We start from the raw sequence: 19,449 nt of genomic DNA, 5'->3' as shown, positions 1-19,449 counted from the left end.
TGATCAGTTAAAGCAGAGAGTCAGTGAATTCTGCTTTTACTCCCTAGCTATGGATGAAGGCACCGATTTAAAAGACACCGCCCAACTTCTTATTTTTATTAGAGGTATTGATAAAAACTTTGAAATTACTGAAGAACTTGTTGGCATGTGCTCCATGATGGGTCGCACAACTGGAAAAGATATCTCCAGTGAAGTGATAAAGTGCATGAATGATAAGTTGGGAGTAGATTTCACAAACTTGGTGGCCATTTGTACTGATGGTGCTCCAGCTATGTGTGGAAAAAATGTTGGAGCAGTTACTCTTCTTGAAGAATTTATCGGGAGACAAATAACCAAACATCACTGCATTATACATCAGCAGGTTTTGTGTAGCAAAGTCTTAAAATTTGAGCATGTAATGTCAGTGGTAGTTTCCATTGTAAACCTCATCCGTTCTAGAGGACTAAAACATAGGACATTTTGAGCCTTTCTTGAAGGGGAAGACGCCGAGTGCAGCGACTTAATCTACCATACGGAAGTGAGGTGGTTGAGTCGAGGAAGAGTGCTCCAGCGTTTCGTTGCTTTGAAAGAGGAGATAGCAAAATTCCTAGAAAATGGGCCAATAAAATTCCCGGAGCTTGAAAATGAGTCCTGGAATCAAGATCTCTTTTTCTTTTGTGACATTACAGCACACCTGAATGATCTCAACATTCAACTTCAGGGAAAAAATCAACTTATATTTCAAATGTGTGCAGCAGTGAAAGCTTTCAAAATGAAATTGAAACTTTTCAGAAGTCAGCTGTCAAAAGGTGAAATGTGTCACTTTCCCACTTGTGCACAGCGTATCCCTCAGAACAAACACGCCGAGTTAGGAGAAAAATACGCAAAGCACATCAATCTTTTGATTGAAGAATTTGACAGAAGACTTACTTTGTCTAAAGATGATGACATCCAGTTGAAGCTGATTGAAGATCCCTTTTCTGTGGATCCAGAGGAAGTGACACAAGATTTGCAGTTGGAGGTTATTGAACTTCAATGTTCGGCAGTTTACCGAAATAAGCACAGAGAAAGCAGCCTGTGGGACTTCTACAAAAGTCTGGACGATGAAAAATACAAGAATCTTATTGAAGTTGCACTGAAAACGTTCAGCATTTTTGGAAGCACTTACATATGTGAACAAACATTTTCCATCATGAACATGAATAAAAACAAGCAACGTTCTTCTCTGACTGACGACCATTTGGAAGAGATTATGAAAATATCCACTTCAAATATGACCCCTGAATATGACAAGCTTGTTGCCGAAAAGAGATGTAATATCTCTCATTAAATTTGCAAGATAATTATGAAAAGTACAAATGTTTTCTTTCAACGGAACAGGTGTTTTTCATTTTTCCATGATTCATAAAAAAAATTAAAATAATTTAAAAAATTGTTTGCTTTAATTGAAAAATTCTTAATAAAGTATCACACTCTCTCCCCCCCCCCCCCCCCAAAAAAAACCCCTTCCTTTTCGGCCCACAGCTGTTTCGGCAGGGCGGCGCTGGGGAAGGAGGGTTTGTTTCCGCGGTGAGGGCGGCGCTGGGGTGGGGGATGTGTTTCGGGGGGTGTAGCAGGGTGGTTACCCCGCTCCTGCCCTGAAGGGCTTAAAACAGCCTTGGGGGAGGGCTGTGGCAGGGGAAAAGCTGAGCTGATTGGGGAAGCCGCTTCAGCTGGGCCATGCCACAATCAGGCCCCAGCTGGCCTGTATAAAAAGGCTGTGAGCCAGAGGAAGTCTCTCTCTGCTTGTAGAGAGAGAAGGGTCTGGCTGCTAGGGAGTTGAGCAGGGTACTGGGAGTGGAGCAGGGCTGGGGAAGGCTAGAGGAGCTGGGGAACTCCAGCCTGGAAAACCCCCAAGCTGCGGACCTAGCTAAGGGCCTAAGACCAGTACCAGGGCTGCAGAGGGGCAGCCCAGCTATAGAGGGAGGCAGCAGGTCCAAACCCAACCTTGCCTGTGATGAGTGGCTGATATACCCCAGGGCGCGGGGGCTAGTTAGTGACTGGCAGTAGCCTTATACTGAGGTGAGGTGGGGATTAGAGGATTGGGGGTTCCCCAGCGAGAGGAGACCAAGAGCCAGAGTGTGGGGGTATTGCCAGGGGGCAGCACCCCAGATCAAAGGGCACCAGGGTCCAGGAGGGACACAGAGCCAGCGGCAGTGGGACACCGGCCTGCAGAGGTCGCTCCAACGGCTGGATGAGCTAATTCCCGAGAAGACCAGCAGGAGGCGCCGCCGGGGTGAGTCCTGCTTGCTTACACGGGGGCTGGGCGGCGCTGGGGGGGGGAGATGGGGTTCGGCGGGGCTGGGTGGCGCTGGGGGGGGGGCGTTTCAGTACGGCCGGGGGGTTTCGGCCCTCGGCTATTTTCTTTGGAGTAATATGGCCCTCGCCGCTTTACGAGTTGTGCAGGCCTGATATACAGGGTTTACAGTTTGGTTCAATGGCTCTTAGCACCCCCACGGTACAAATTGTTCCAGCGCCCCTGCCTACTCTGCTTAGATATCCAGCAGATAAATCAGTGTGTTGCTCAAAGTGATCAACTTTGGTTGGTGTTGGGTTACAAATCACCTTAGTACTGAATGCAGGGGTAGTGAAATGCTGTTACCAATGTTGGCATTATTGTGAATGAAGGGGAGCAGAACTGTGCTCAACCTGTCCCAAATGTGGGGGTCACCCTCAGCTGAAAGGAGCCAGGGGCTCGAATGACAGAGCCCTGTGGAAATAAGAGGGGGGACAGGTGTCCCAGTCAGGAGGTGTGTGGCCCCTCCCTAAGGTTCCTCCCCCAGACTGGTTTAACCTGTTCCTCCCCACTGTTCAAAGAAAGAGCTAAATAGGCTTCATTATGAGCCTCTTTGTTATTTCAAACGCTCAATCAGAGCTGATATCAGTTGTGGTAGGACGGTGTTTCTGCCCTGCCTGAGGAATAGCTCAGTGGTTTGAGCATTAGCCTGCTAAACTGAGGGTTGTGAGCTCAATCTTTGAGGGGGCCACTTAGGAATCTGGAGCAAAATCAGTACTTGGTCCTGCTAATGAAGGTAGGGGGCTGGACTCAATGACTTGCTAAGAGCTAAAAATCACTGAGAGCTGAAATCACTTGAGATGAGGTGGTGTTTCTGCCCAGCCTGCAAAGAGCTGAAAATTACTAAAAGATTGGTGTGCAGAGGTCACAGCAGAGAGGCAGGTAGCAGCAGAAGGTGACTGACAGTTGGCTGGTGAACTAACGGTTGGTGAGGCAGCAAGGAGCAGCAGCTGGCGGGATGGCCAGCCAAAGGAAGTGCTCAGATGCTGGAGCAAGCAAGGTGCTGGGTGGGAGGCAAACTCACACAGATGTGCCTCTGAACCCTGTGGTCCTCGATGACCACTGTGACAGGGGTACGATGAGGGGCACAGAAAAGGAACTTTTGGTTGTAGAACTCAAGAACATGAGGCAGAAGGCACTGTCCCACGCTCTCTGGGGTGGGTGTCCTGCTCACAGTTTTATAATTATGAATGAAATGCCTGCTTATGGCATTTTCCCTAATTAATGTCAGGTGACTTCCCTCCTTTCATTAAAAGTTTCTTTTCCACATTCAGAGTCTGTGCTTGCGAGTGGGGAAGTAGTGCCTCTCAGAGGCACCCAGGGGATGTGTATAATTTCCCCAGGTTACTGGGTGGGGGCTTGAGCTGGGTTCTGTGATGTATCGATGGAAAGGAACCCCTAGATATTGAACCCAGCCCTGGTTGCTGCTGGCTCCACCTAGCAAAGGGTTACATAATAAACACAGCTATACGCATTTTCCCTGCCACAATCCCCTCACCACTTGGGAGAGTTCTTTGGGCATAGTCCAGAGTCCTAGGAAGAATCCAATATCCTTTCACTCCCCTCTGCTCTCCTGCACATGGTTTTTCCTCGAGAATATAGAATCTCAGGGTGTTTGTCTTTGTCCCTTCTCGCTTTCAAAATGGCTGCTGAGAGACCCTCTAATTTGTAATCTACAGCCAGCTTTGTCAGGTGACTCCCTGATCAGCCTCAACAGGTAACCACAGACCCCTACCAGGTGACTTTATTGCAAGGCAACCTCTCCCCTGATAAATTATTTCTCCTGGCTAGGAGGCAGGCTATTGCCTTGAGGCTTCTATTTGAATAGAGGACTATCCAGATTCAACCACTCTCTCTATTTTTAGCCCTCACTCTACTATCTTTTGGAATTCCAGTCCAACATGGAAGTAAAAGACAACTGTGAAGGCAAAGAAGCTGCACATTCAAAGCTTGACAAAGATACATACAGAGAGTTCATAATTGCACACACAGTTTATCAGCTGTATAAAAACTGGTTCCCCAAATCATGACAGAAATAAGTAACAATAATCATGATGTCTGAGATATCAAGAGACTTATCACCCTTATCTAGAAATGAGTCCCCCTTACAATAGAATCCCATAAGGGGATGGATTGAGCAAGAGGAAATGTAAAAATTGAGCTTCTTTGGTATTGCACAATAGCAGCTACAGCAATCTTGGGACTTCCATTGAACATATATATGTTTGCAAAGCTTTGTTCCATGCCATCACCAACCCTGGGACTGATAGCGTGCTGCTCCTGCTCCGATTCACATCACTCAAAGTAGTGGAAAAAATGGTCCTGGGAGTGGATTTATCCAGTGATACATTCTTACCTTGTAAATAGGAAGCACTTCAATGTTTCTGTGATGCAAGCTGTTAGATGGTCCTCCTGTGATTCCAGTCTGAACTTGCAATAGAGATGCTTTCTTGGAGGATCTTGGTGCCTGAAAACTGAACATTAAATAGGTGTAAACCAAATATCTTCAAAGAAATCAAGAGGAAGACCTTGTTGGGCTAGACCAAATGCAATGCAGGAGCCTGCTTTCTAAATGCTTCACAAATGAAAAAAGCCTGAGTGAGCTAAACAAAAATACTCTTACAAAATCTGTTTTGTGGGTATATCTTCCTCATACTTTATAGTTTAAAAAGTACTCCGCACTGTTATAACTCAGCTCCCACAGAGGTCAATGGAACAACTCCCATTGACTCAAGTGGGGAGCCTAGTTGGTCAAGGCAAATGCCTTTGAAAAATCCTACCGTATGATTTTCTTTAATTATTTGTATTCCCGCCAATTTCAGTTGTTCTGCTCTCATTGTTTACAAGAGTTCATTGTCCCTCATTAAAGCAGCTGTCACTCTTTATAGACCCACATTTTCCTGTGTGTCCCATAAGTCTGGTGTTCCTTTTTATTAGTAGTATGTGTTCTTGCAAGGTACATCCTTCAGAAAGCAAACCCATGAGACCCAGCTGTGGGAAATGTTAATGAACGAATCCCACATCATTTAAAGAAAAGCAGTATTATTATTTTTGTGTAGCCCTCATTTGAGTCTTTCTCTTATGTCAACAAGTCTGTTTATAAAAGAACATGATTGTAAACAGGGTTATATGACTTAATTGAGCCCTTTTCTCTGAATCAGGACCACTCAGGGCAGCCTCTAGTGTCTACAGAATAGTGTCTACAGTTTTCTTTCTTCTGTCATGTTCAATTCTAAGAATCCAGGTTATCTCTGCCGACTGATTGATGATGGGTCTCAAGCCAAATGATTAGCTTGTTTTCATCAATTGGAATAATTCACCTTAATATTTAAGCGTATTTTATTAGTTTGTTTTATATCTTTAAAGCAATATCCTCATTATATCTGGACAGGCTAAAAAAAGAACTATATTCAGAGAACTGTTCCATGGCTTCCACTAACGTCCACTTTTATATGAGCTTAGGGCATTAAATATTTACTAGGTATTTTAGTTAAACCATCTTTTCTAGTGGCTGTATGGGGAGGTCATATTTATTTAATTCATGCATTTTAGTGGATACAGCCTAAACAAAAACAGATTTCTTAATTAGCATACAGTGGGACTAATTGCCATAAACTCAGACGCCAAAGGCTGCACACAAAAATGCCTAATTTTCACATGCTCACCATCTTTCAATGCACAAATCATGTTAGTAGTGCATATGTTTTTTCTTAGAGCCCTGGACTTCCGAGGTTTAGAAAATCAGGGCCAGGGAGTTTATATTTAGTATAACTTTCTTAACATACTCAGAATTTCTTATGGATTGTGATAGGCCAATTAATTTGTCCACGATTCACATTGGATATGGAGTAGTCAGTGTGATACCTGCAACAAAGCATGGCCATGAAGAGCTGTGCAAAAAGTTGACAGATTTGTAGACATGTTATACTTAGTTGAGGCAATAAGGTGGAATAGGAACACAGGATTTGAACAGTTTGGGCACAGCAAAACTTATAACCAAGAGTGGTTCTGGAGAAGACACAGGGGTTTACCACTTGGCAGTAGGGAGCTGACTGGTATTATAAAATGCCAGGCATGTTGGAGGAGCCTGAAAGGGTTGTGTGAGGGAAAGAGAGCAGACTTGAAACCATTAGATATGTGCTTCCATCAGGGTGAGTGGCTAAAAGGTCAGCAAGGAGAAAAGGAGAACAACATGTTAGATATACCTACCTAGAGCTTAGCTCAAGCCATCTATGAAACTGGGTATGTTCTGTACTATGTGTATTTTGGTTTAGGTGGGTTTTCTTTATATATTCATAATAAATCTTGCTTTTTTTTTTAACCAGACCTTTTGACTGTGTTGAGATAAAGTCATGGAGGTACGTCCTTGAAGCAAAGATGATCTTCTGACCTCTTAGGAGAGGAAGCTGGGGGGGAAACAGTGCCTATCCTGGAGCACCCAGCAGAGGCAGGTCTCTAAGAAATGCCATCTAGACACTGGCTGCTGTGAGCAGGGACACAGGAAAAGCTGGTGCACACAAGGACTGGCAGGAATAAGGAACCAAAGGTTACAGGGACATGTTCCCCTTCCCATTGGGTGTAACTAAGGGCAAAACTTGGCCCATTATATTTAACTTAAAAGAAGAATTCTTGAAATAAAACTTCTAAAAATAAAAGTTAAGAGTCACATGGTTCTGAGGCCTCCCTCACCCTGCTCTCTTCATAGTAGCATGGAAGGCTGATTGGAAAGTCACCAGTCCATCTGTCAATATGTGGCTCCACAGACCTAACTCCCTAATGAGCATATTGAACCCTTCTGCTTCAAACCATGGGCTGTGAGTGCCTGCACAGTCATGGCACACAGACTTGGAGGATTCCTTACTTCCAGCCCCTCTTAGATTCCCCTTTCAAAAGCCCATTTACTTGGGCAACTTATGGGAGAAGAAGAGTTAGGGCAGCAGTTTGACTCAGAGGATGTCTGTTGACTACTGTATTTTGCAAAAGTGTATTATGTTTTCTTTTTTTTAAATCTTTTTTCTTACTAGCAGATCAAAACTAATAGCAAGAGCATCCTGCACTGTGAGCTTTTCAGTTTGTCTAGCTATGCAGTATTTGGTTGGATGACCACAAAGAGAACGCCGGGAGTTGTAAGCAGCACTGATGCTGTAGTAAATAGTGTTTTTCCCTTTCTGCCAGTGCTAAGGAGTGCTGTACTTATGGGTAGAATTATGGATGAAAAGCCTATCCATTTGCATTCATTGTAGATCCTATGGCATTTGATGCACAAATAGGAGTTTAAGCCCTGATATCACAGCTATATTGTGACTTGGGAAGTTATATTTCTGTGCTATCTGTATCTAACATTAAGATGTTAATCAATTCTTAGAAAAGGTGCCAAGCACCCACAGTTTGCTTTGAAGTCAACAGGAGCTTTGAGTGCTCAGCACCTCTAAAAGTCACTGCTCCAGTGCCATGTTTCCTTCCTAGAAGTGGCTGCATTTCATTGGGGTGTGACATAATCCCTACGCATGCAGGGTGAAATTTGACCCACACATGTAGAGCAGAGTGTCTTGTAAGGGCTCTATGAACAAGGGAGTCTATTTCACTCACAGTCTGCACCCCAGAACACTGGGTTGGCATTGTAAATTATTATTAGTTCACATCAATATATATTCTTTGCATGAATTGCGTTAGCTTCATTACACCATGTCACTATTAATACAAAACTAATATGCACATGTCAGCTGAGAATGTAATAGACTCATTACCTTTCTTTGACAGCTCACCATTAAGTTGCTATCTGTTTGTTTGCACTGAAAGAGAAAACAAGTTTTCCACCAGGAATAACAATTTATTTTTCTGTTATTAACCAGAAATGTCTTCAGTGTGAGTCTAGCATTTATCCAGGAAGAGATAAGCCCAATAGGTTTTCTTGTATTAGGCCTTTTTATTTTGAATGGCCTGTAGCCAATTTGGCTAGTTGTACAAGAACAAGAAACAGTTCTCATGACGTGTGCATCTATGTTCACTTTGCATTTAATATTAATCCCAAACCAGTGTTGTCTGAACGAAGTTCAGTGGTGCTGCAAATAATGTAGTGCGTACTAAGGTCTGCAATGCATTGCAGCTACATCCCATCCTGTGTAAACTATTCACTGACAGGATGCCCACATATATCCCACTAGAAAAGTATATCATCAGGAACTGAAGAATTTGTAACATTGGCTAGTTAGGATTCAGGAATAGCACCTCCAGGGAGGGAAGGCAGGATTCCTTGAGAAGAATTTCATTTGAATTGTATAATAGCTGGTCATGGTTGGTTTAGTTTTAAGCCTTATTGGGCTTTTTCTCTTACGGTAACTTGTTTCTTGGACTGGCTAAACTCAACTCTCTTCTCAGCTACACCACATTGACGTCAGCATTTGAAGCCCCATATCCCTTTCGTTCTCTTTTCTCCACCAAGTCTTATTGTCTGGAATCATTGGATTTCCACCTTGCTTCTTTCCTTTGCCCTGGCCAGTCTCTCCCTCCATTTACACGCTCCAAAAAAGAGCACTAGATTTCTGGTTGTTAATGTTATTTGTGCAGTTGGATCAAAGGAAATTAAACAAAGACTGTCTCATTGCACATTTTAATTTGATGGGTTTGCAGTACAGCAGTTGTGGCTTAATCCTGCCAGAGAAACTTTGGGGATTTTGTTCTGGAAGTGTGGAATGGCATAAATTCTTGGAAGCAGAGAAATTTTTTACCTGAAGTACCATAGTTACTATAAAACCTGCTTGCACACAGAAGGAGACAGTGCTTATAATAATAGGCTGATGTACGCTTTCTCCAGGAATATTTTACATAAAAGAGTTCTCTCTGATCAGCAGTAAATTGTTAGCTTTGCATATACAGTGCATGCCATGTAAATGGAACATGCTTAGCAAGGACCAACATATTATTGGAATGTTTCCCAGGGAATCAAATTAGCGTAATGATAGCCAATGTCATCTGCTTAGTCAGAAGAATGCTAGCAAAAGTTCTGCTTAGCAGGAACATGGTTAGTGCCAAGAAGATAAGTGGTACCTACCCTGGTGTTCTACAGATATGAAGCTCCACGCTTACTTTTTATTACAAGGGGCCAGATTGTGGCCTCCCTGACATCACTGGGAATTGCACCTATGTAAGGGAGGGAAGAAATTGGCCTTTACTTGTTAATGGGTAGATACAGTAACACATATATTGACAATGAAAATCATAAAGGCTCTTGGTGTATTATTTATATTAATTCATCACATTTGACAGTTGCATTTGGTGAACATACTTGGGCAAATTTTGCTCTCAGTTATAGCTGTGAAACCCCATCACATCAGTTGGGTATCGTGAGTGTAATTGAGGGCAGATGCCCTCCAATGAGTGTTTCATTGTGAAACTCCATTTAACACATTAGTATGAACAACATTGTTCTTTTTATACTTATAGATAACTATTATCATGACTTTCTCAACAGCACAAGACTTGAACAGAAGAGAAACGGGACGATGAAGGATACAGCATCAAGATTATTGCTGCTAGACGGACTACAGTCACTGCAAACCAAGGCATCCAATTAAGGAAGATCTAGGAAGCACGATGTGCTTTATTGGCTTGGCTTTCTGTTCAGATTTAAATGATATTCTATGACACACTAATAGTTGGTAGAGTTAGATGGGCAAAAGATTTCTGTAAGGCTTCCATGTTCTACTCTTATCTAGCTGGCAATCTCCTTTGCTTTAGTTTCTGTAAAAAAGGGAACTAATCAAACTGTCTTTCCATAGTAACATCTTGAGTTTGTCTTAGTATTTCTCTGGAAAAAGCCCATCTATTACATCATCTGTAGACTCTTGAGTTGTGGGCCAGATGGTCTGGTGAGTGTTAAGAACCCCTCTACCTTCCTGCATGTGCAGATCCCACCTTCCTCCATGGAAGTGTATGGGGGGCTGACACCTTCATGGCATCAGTACCAAACCTCCTGAATTTCCTCTGTGGGATCAGAGATCTGCAGCTTGAAAGGGGCAGGGGGAGGGGGGGAATGGGAGGGAGAGGGTCATGTGTGCGGGAGACGGAGAGTTAACTCAGCCTTAGTTAATTTGTCAATGGATTATAATACCAGTGTAACCCTTTTCCAGGTGTTGTCAGCAGCAACAAGGATCAGGTTCAAATATCTAGGGATTCCTCTTAAAATTAACATACCATTGGATCAAGCCCCTACCTAGAGACCTGAGGAAACTGGGCACCCTTAATAGGCAATACTTCCCCACTCACAGGCCCTGAGTCTGTGTGTGAAACAAGGAAAACTTTATTAAGGGACAAGGGGACATGGCATTAACTTAGGAAAACAACAACAGTAAATCATCAATATATTTATATGAACCATAAGTGAAACCCTCACACCAGTGGTAACTTTGGGAGTCATCCTTTACCTCAATTCCCCACTAGCTAGTGTGAACATTTGATAGGCGAATGCCTCTTTAACATGTCAATTTCCACCTTCCCCCTGAGCTACACCCTACTCCATGGTTGGTGTCAGTGGTTAGTGTAGTTCCAGAGTGCACTTGGGCAGTCCTGTCTGCAGCCACTAGGCAAAGTGATGGCCGATCCAGTCCTGAGGTTCCACCACCTCACCCTGCTGTTGAGACTTCAGCTTGATTTGATGCTGGGAAGGGAGGGCCTCAGCAGAATTCATGCAGCTCTGTTGCTGCCTCCGTGACTTCAGCAAAGAGCTACCTCAGTGCTGTGTCTCACTGCAAAGCATGATCCTATCACAAGGTCTTCAGTGGAGGGGGTGAATGGCCTATAGGATCCGTGAGCAGAGTCCCTTTCCCCTCCCTCTGTCTCTCTGTTAAATTCCACTATCCTACCAATTCCCATCACTCACTGACACCCCATCTGATTGGCATCACCACTTGGATGGTTTCTGGGTAGAAAGCTTATGTAAATGGACTCTCTCTAGGCATACATATCCCCTGGCAGTACTGAGCTCCCTTCCCTCTAGAGCAGCGGTTCTCAAACTGTGGGTCAGGACCCCAAAGTGGGTCGTGACCCCATTTTAATGGGGTCGCCAGGCTGGCTTAGATTTGCTGGGGCCCAGGTCAGCGCTGGGTGGCAGGACTCAGTTTACAGGCTCCCTGCCTGAGACTGAAGCCCCTGGGTTTCTGCTTTGGCTCCCCCACCCGCAGCGGTGGTGCTCAGGCAGGCTCAGGCTTCAGTCCCCCTTCCTGGGGTCGTGTAGTAATTTTTGTTGTCAGAAGGGGGTCTCAGTGCAATGAAGTTTGAGAACCGCTGCTCTAGAGTGTGGAGAGGGCTCACACATTATTTTAATATGCTATACCATTAACTTCTAACTGTCCATTTCCACTTCTAGGAAGTCTGAGCGGCTTCAACTCCCAGTGACTTCAGTAGGAATAAAGTCACTCTGCATGATCAGGCCCTTGATTGCCAGGAGTCATAAACAATAAGTAAGAAAACGATACAAGAGCATGATAAAAAGTGAAAGACTTTCCCTAGTGATCAGCCATCTGCCTGCTCTGCTTCCCCATGCCAGCTTGTTTCTGAAGCCACAGTTTTTACTGAGCTGACTCAAGGCACCAAAAGAATTCAACAGTTCTGCAGTTACTGCCAAAGAAGAGAATGCTGTGGGAGGGTAACTTCAGAAGTCATCATGACACAAGAAGTGCAAGACATCACAATCACTGACCTCCAGAAGACTGCGCTCTTAGGCACTGTGAGAATTTTGAGGAAAGTGGAGAATGAGTGCCTTTGAGCACCTAAAATGCAGGAACTCTCTGGAGGGTTTAATAAAACTCCTGACTACCCAAACCTACAGAGTCGGTGCATGGTCCGATGTATTGGTGACTCCAGGGGATACATTTTAGACAGTAACTCCCCCTTTTATATGCTTAAAGATCTTGTATGTTATGAAGGCTCTTTGTCTGAAACAAACACATCCCATGATGTAGTACTGAGGGATAATAATGATAGTAAGTTAGAAAGCAGAGAATGGGATGATTTCTGCAGTGTAATTACTTTATTCATGCTAGCTGTAATGGAGTGGCCTTTTGGAACTGGAATAACTTCTCCCTTTCTTTACATTTTACCTTAAATCTTTTATTACGAGTCTGTCAGGAGTGATGATTTGAAGTCGTTCATTTTAACAAAGTCTGTTCATAATTAAGAGCTATGTTGTGCCTAGTATTATTTCATAAACAAAAACGTATTTAAAAAGGGTTAAGGTTATTGTGTATTTCATTGGAGTCTCGCTAACACTCAATTACATTTTCTTTACAAAAATTCTACAACCTCAACATCAATTGTTGGGAGTGAACTACATCCACCCTGATTGTATTGGCCCTGTCAACACTGGTTCTCCACTTGTGAGTTAACTCCCTTCTCTTCATGTGTCAGTATAATCATGCCTGCATCTGTAATTCTCACTCCATGCATCTGAAGAAGTGGGTTTTTTACCCACGAAAGCTTATGCCCAAATAAATCTGTTAGTCTTTAAGGTGCTACCGACTCCTTGTTGTTTTTGTGGATACAGACTAACATGGCTACCCCCAATACTTGACAACCTCAACAAAAGCTCCCAACATTGGGGATGAACAATTAAGGGATCCAGTCACTTGCCAACTACCATCACTCACTGATACCCCATCTGACTTGCACTACCACTCCCAACCTAAACTTCCCCCCCTAAAATTTGCAAAATTATATTCAAAGTAACAAATTACCAAGCAGTTTACATAATCCCACTTCCTACTCAGGGAACCACAGATAATAACAATAACATGTTACAACATTCCTAACTGTAAAAAAACCTAACCTATATTAGTTGCTACAGAATGCTGTTTAAAAAAAGCCACCAAATTTGTAAGCTCTACATTCACTTATTAAACCTACAACATCATATAATCAATGGATTTTGTAACATCAAACAGCTAAATTCTTACGTTTCATGTCCCTCACTTCTCAGTTCAAAATTGCTGTTTTCATTCTACTGTATTCTGATTATTTGTGCACTTCCATTTTAAAAGCCAGTGTTAATTCTTTGTTTTAAAGGATTGAGAACTGAGTAATGCACATATTGTGGTGTACCTTCAGCCAGGTTGAAGATGGGCCTTCCACTTTGTGTGTGCAATTTGTGTTCACAAATTTAATGCTAACATTTTCTGCCAGTAAAATGAACGGCCGGCACAAATCTGTGTTGTTGTGCCTCTAACCACTTGCCCGTATGAAAAAGTCCGGTAGAAATTATTAATGATGAGGCCAATAGGGTTCTATAGGAATTAAAGTGGTTTCTGTAGACATTACTTTAAAAATACCCTAGAATTTATTAGTGGAATATATCTTTCTGTGGAATTTTTAACACAAACTATAGCAACTAGGATGCATGGAGTCTTTGCAAAACTGTTCCATGGCTCACAGTATATATAGATCTGCATGAGTTCCTGGCATCCTTCTCCTGCCTGGGCAACAGACCACTGTTCAGAACACACCTATGCAGGACAAGATTTCTCCATCCTTTTGTATCCAGAACTCCCATTCACTCCGCTAAAGATTTCTATGAATTAGAGCAGCACTGCAGCAGAGAGGTCTTAAAATAGGTTTTTAAAATATTTTGGGCTGGAGGAAAAGTCATCCATGTTGGAACTAAAATGGCGGGTAAGCCTTGAAATATTGCAAGTGTCTGGCCTATGGGGTGGGTAGAAAAGGAGAATTTTCTTACGTGGAGAGGTAATAAATAGATACTAGAGGGAATCATAAAAGATTGGAGAATTTTCTAAATTCTTGCTGAAAGGCACGTGAGTTCTAGGAGAAATTCATGTGGTAGGCACTGATACAAGGCAAATGGATTCTAGTTTGGTGAAAAAGGGTTTGTACTTCATATCAGTGGATTCAGATTGCTAGCAGGATATAACAGTAAAACCTTGTTGGCAGGAATTGCTGTTTGCCTGCTGTCTGCACAAATTATACATCTCTACCCCGATATAACGCGACCCGATATAACACGAATTCGGATATAACGCGGTAAAGCAGTGCTCCTGGGGGGCAGGGCTGCGCACTCCGGCGGATCAAAGCAAGTTCAGTACAATGCAGTTTCACCTATAACACAGTAAGATTTTTTGGCTCCCAAGGACAGCGTTATATCGGGGTAGAAGTGTACTACTGTGTATTAGATTACCTTAAGTCCTGGACTGTTCGGCTACCACAGCTGTGATTTACTAGAGAACATTTTTAGCCACTAAGCGATTGTGGACAGTGTGGTCCACTGAAATGATTGACTGAGAAGCATGCCTGTAATATGCCATAGAGCAGACTAGGGGCAATACTGATTTCAGTGAGTCATAGCAGCTGCCGTGCAGGGCACTAGCTGAGGCAGCATCGCAAGGGAGTGTTGCACCTTCAACTCCTGCACAATATGTGCTTTTCAGTACGATCCTCCTTTAACCCAGATTTACAACTGGGTTGTTGAGTCATAAAGAGGTTGTGAACTTGCATATCTCAGCCTGGACTTAAGCCCAGGATCCTTACCCTCGCTAACCCTTTGCTGTAACCAGCAGACCATAACGTTCTTCCTTCTTTCTCTCCCTCCTCCCCAAAAAGCAAAAGGATCATATGTATTTTAAGCATAAAGCAAACATCAGGATGAACCAGATTCATTTTTCATGGCTTTCCAATATGGTTTTGCTGCACATGGTAGTTAAGTTATTGAAAACTGGATTTCTCTACAATTTAATGAGCATTTAATTCACACTGTCTCTGCATAATGAAATATTAAATGAAATACAGGCCTTAAATGATAAAAGAGGGAAACATTTTAACTGGCGATGTTCAGAACAAACCCCAGTTAAACTAATGTAACCGCACATTCATACTGGAGCTTTGTCAACACACATGAAAAATTGCTTCATCAGTTTATCCCATTTAGTTTGCTAAGAGAACCTTGGGTGAATATTGCTTCTAAATGAATTAATAAAACCAGCCACTCTAGAAAATAACCCTTTTAAATGTTTAATTTTACAGGTGCATAATGCACCAGCTGATGTACATGTTGTCTCAGAAGACATCTTACAAAACAACATCACACTAACAATTAAAGAGCGGAGGGATTTTGTATGTCTGTGTCATTTTTTGTTTGTATATTGTTTTGGGCACAATTCTACAAACACTACTGACTTTAAAGGGGCTACTCATGGTAGTCAGTACTTGTCGGATCAGGGCTTTTCTTTGTTCCTTTTTTGGTTGGTGGTTTCTTTTGGGACCTAAATTAAACCCCATAGAAATCAATGGCGAGACTCCCATTGATTTCAATGAGTTTTGGAGGAGGCCCCTGATGAGGGATTGTGAATGCTGGGCCTGATTCTTTCACCCCTATTTAATTTAAACCAGTGGACTCCCTGCAGAACACGATGGTATTCACCATGAGTAAGGGATAACAGACATTGACTTGTATGTTAGAAAGAGAAAACAATCACTAACACTTGGAAATAAAAAGGGAGGCAACACAATAATTTTGTTATCATCGTGAGCTATTTTAAAAACTCATTTAAAAAAAATCCTCTGACTAATACAGGATTTCTTTCTTCATAGGAAAAAAGTAAAAAATGCTTAAAGAAAAGCAAATGATCCATTTATTTTGTAAAGCAATATTAGTTTTATACCACTGAGCATAAAGTAAAGTAAGTATACATAGCTTAACTGAATGGGTAATTAAGAATTTTCTTCATGGTTTTTTTCCCCCTCATTTGTTCATGTCTTACTCTTTCTCTGCACTAAATACTAGCTACTGCTTGGAACACCAGCTGATATCTGGTGAAGCACTTTTGGAACTTGAACAATGACAGTGATTCACTGGGGTTTTCAAACATAATTCCATAAAAAATAAATAAATAAAATATAAGTATTTTCTACATATGAGGAGAAAAGGAAAAAAATAGGTCAGCCAGCATAGTAACTCTTCAGGGTAAAATTGATTAGTTATGACACTATACACACAGGGTAATATTTTCTTTTAGTTTTCTTGGACACAGCTACAAGAATTTCTGAAGCAGAGGAAACAGGTATGAGGCAGTCAGTAAAGGCAGAATGGGTGGTTTCCTGTTTATTAAATGGTGCATTTGCCATTGATTTACACCTGGCTATAGTTAGAGACCCACTTCAAAAAGGTTTCACTTCATTAAGATACTTTGGGCTGTTTTCTTTTGGGTACTAACTTGCTGCACGTTTCCTTCTTCCTGCTCCATCACCCACAAACCAATATATATATTTCTGGGCATATGCTAAGGAGAGGCTTTATGGTGTGGACTGACTTACCATACGCCCCCAGAAAGAGTAGCCACTTTGGGTCATCACTTACGTCATTGGCATAAAGTATAGGGGGCCATCAAAATATGCTGCCTCTTCGTTATCTGAATTCTACTATATTTGAATGCTTGTTTCTTAAACTACTAGAACTTTAGCCCTCTTGAGCTAAACTTTCCCACCTCCATAAACTAACAGGCTTTCAGACTCCCCCTTTCCCATACTCTTGTCATTAATGCATGTTTGCCCTCGTGGTTGTCAGGACATATGAAGGACCTTTATAAAGGGTGGGGGGGAAACAAGTACTATATTTTTGTAATTTTTAAAGCTTAATCAGGATGATATTTTTAAATTGTAAGTTTGGGCTAGATCTTACCATCCTCATTTAGGTCAGTGGAAGTTTTGCACATATGAGAAATGAAGGATTGGGCCTATATTTGTTTGTTTGTTTTAAATCTTGTCAGACAGCATTCCACACACCATTTTTTCTGCAATATACATCTGAGGCTCATAATTAACCCTAAGTCCAGCTGTTAGAAAGGAAGCATTCTTGGTCATTTTTGTTAATTTACTACTATTCCCCTGCTAGGGGCAACCCCCCCGCATAACACTCAGTGTGATTCTCTATTACTCAGTGTAACTGGTGACTTTACGTGAGTTATTCCTGATTTACACAAGTCCATCTAAGATCAAAATCAATAACTTTAGGGACAATCATCCCCTGAATTATCTCATTAAAACAAATATTGTAGAAAATTAACACTTTAGTAAAAACATGTCATTACATTGCCAGAGATAAAAATTATAGTGTTATTAAACTTTTATTTCACACTAAGCCTATTTTTAACAAGGTTTTTATTTTTAACATTCTAAACAAGATCCTACATGTCCTCTTGTGATGGGGTATTCACCCCTCGCTAGCCTAGAAGGGTTTATAAGGCTGAGAAGGGGCAATTAACCAGATAGGCCATTGCTGAGGGGAATTAGGTGGCCTAAGTAACCCGTGAATGATGATGGAGCCAAGCTGAGCAGGAACAGACAGGGCTAGTATAAAGCCAGACAGTTGGCAGCAGAAAAGGGATGTAGGGAAGAAGCCTGTAGTCACTCTCTGGCCATTAGCGAGGGAAAGGAGGAAAACTGACAAAGTAGGAATAGAAACCCTGGGGATCCAGGCCGTGAAGGAAGGGCTTATCCAGAAGGGGATGGAGCAAAAATCTGAGAGAGGCAGAGTAGGAAAAGGCTCAGGGAAACAGCAGCAAGGTGAAACTCTGCAGACCTTGGCTGCTGATTAAGAGGGTCTTTGAGCTAGAAACTGGAGTACAGGGCAGGCCTGGGTTCCCCCACTAGCTACTGGGGAAGTGGCACAGTCCAGGCAGTGGAGTTGGAGATTGCCTGGGATGGTTTGTTTTGTGATACTTTGATACCACCTGCAAGGGGAAAACACATAGGGTATGTCTACACTGCAATTAAACACTTGTTACTGGCCCATGTCTGCTGACTCAGGCTCATGGGCTTCATACTACAGGGCTGTTTAATTGTGGTGTAATTGTGGCAGGACCTGAACCTGGGCTTCATAGACTTTAAGGCCACAAGGGACCATCATGAGCATCTAGTCTGACCTCCTGCACATTGCAGACCATAGAACCTCACCCACCCACTTCTGTAATAGACCCATAACCTCTGGCTGAGTCACTGAAGTCCTCAAATCATGATTTAAAGACTTCAAATTGCAGAGAACCCACCATTTACACTAGTTTAAACCTGTAAGTGACCCATACCCCATGCTGCAGAGGAAGGCAAAGACAACAAACAAAAAATGCAGGGTCTTTGCTAATCTGACCTGGGGGGAAATTCCTTCCTGACCTCAAATATGGAGATCAGTTAGACCCTGAGCATGCGGGCAAGACCCACCAGCCAGACACCTGGGAAAGAATTCTCTGTAGTATCTCAGGGCCCTCCCCATCTAGTGCCCCCTTACCCGCCATTGGAGATATTGCTGCTGGCTATCACAAATCAGCTACATGCCATTGTAGGCAGCCTCTGCTCTTGAGCCCAGTTTTAAATGCCACATCTGAGCTGATTTACAGTTTTGCATCAGTATCAAACAAAATGGACAGTTTTTCATGGTTTTGACATGAAACCCAGTGTGAACTGAGTTTTGCTTTGAGATTTTAGGTTCACTTGAATCAGAAACACAGAGTAAAATGCAAAGGGGCTGTGAAAGCAAATGTAATCTTTGTATGCAACCTTACAAAGGAAAACCACTGAACTGCATGAAGCTCTAATAATAACTTAGCTAGGTGTCTCACTCTTCCTCATCGCTTCATTCCTTCAGCAGTAGTAGTCTCAGTTAGTAATGGCTAAATAACTTTGGGAAAGCTGGTCAGATTTTTCTCAAAGGAACCGTGGAGATTTAAAGTGTACCATATCCAAATCCAAACTTTACTGATGATGTGTGGGTATAGGAAAGACAACCCATTATTTTATTTTATATTTAGAACAGTTTAGATTTTTTTCAAATGCTTCATCTAGACTCAATGTCAACACTCATATGAACAGCAGGTAGGTTCAAAATCTAAGCATGTCGTCTATCTGAATATCATGCTACATGTCAAAGGGACTTTGAATTGTGTTCTAGCAGTACATAAGGCAGCTTCTCCATCCATATCTATACACCATGACCTTTTTCTGAAAGGCACCAACACTGTACACCATATTTTAAACCAGGATGTTTTCATCTACACTAGAATCATGCATAACATAGACTAAACCAGATTCTGAGACTGTTCCTCTAAACATTACAGAATGTCTGGTGACAATAAGTAATATTTAAG

This window comes from Emys orbicularis, chromosome 9 (assembly GCF_028017835.1).
Source record: "Emys orbicularis isolate rEmyOrb1 chromosome 9, rEmyOrb1.hap1, whole genome shotgun sequence".
NCBI classification, from domain to species: domain Eukaryota; kingdom Metazoa; phylum Chordata; order Testudines; family Emydidae; genus Emys; species Emys orbicularis.
This window is presented reverse-complemented; position numbering follows the sequence as displayed.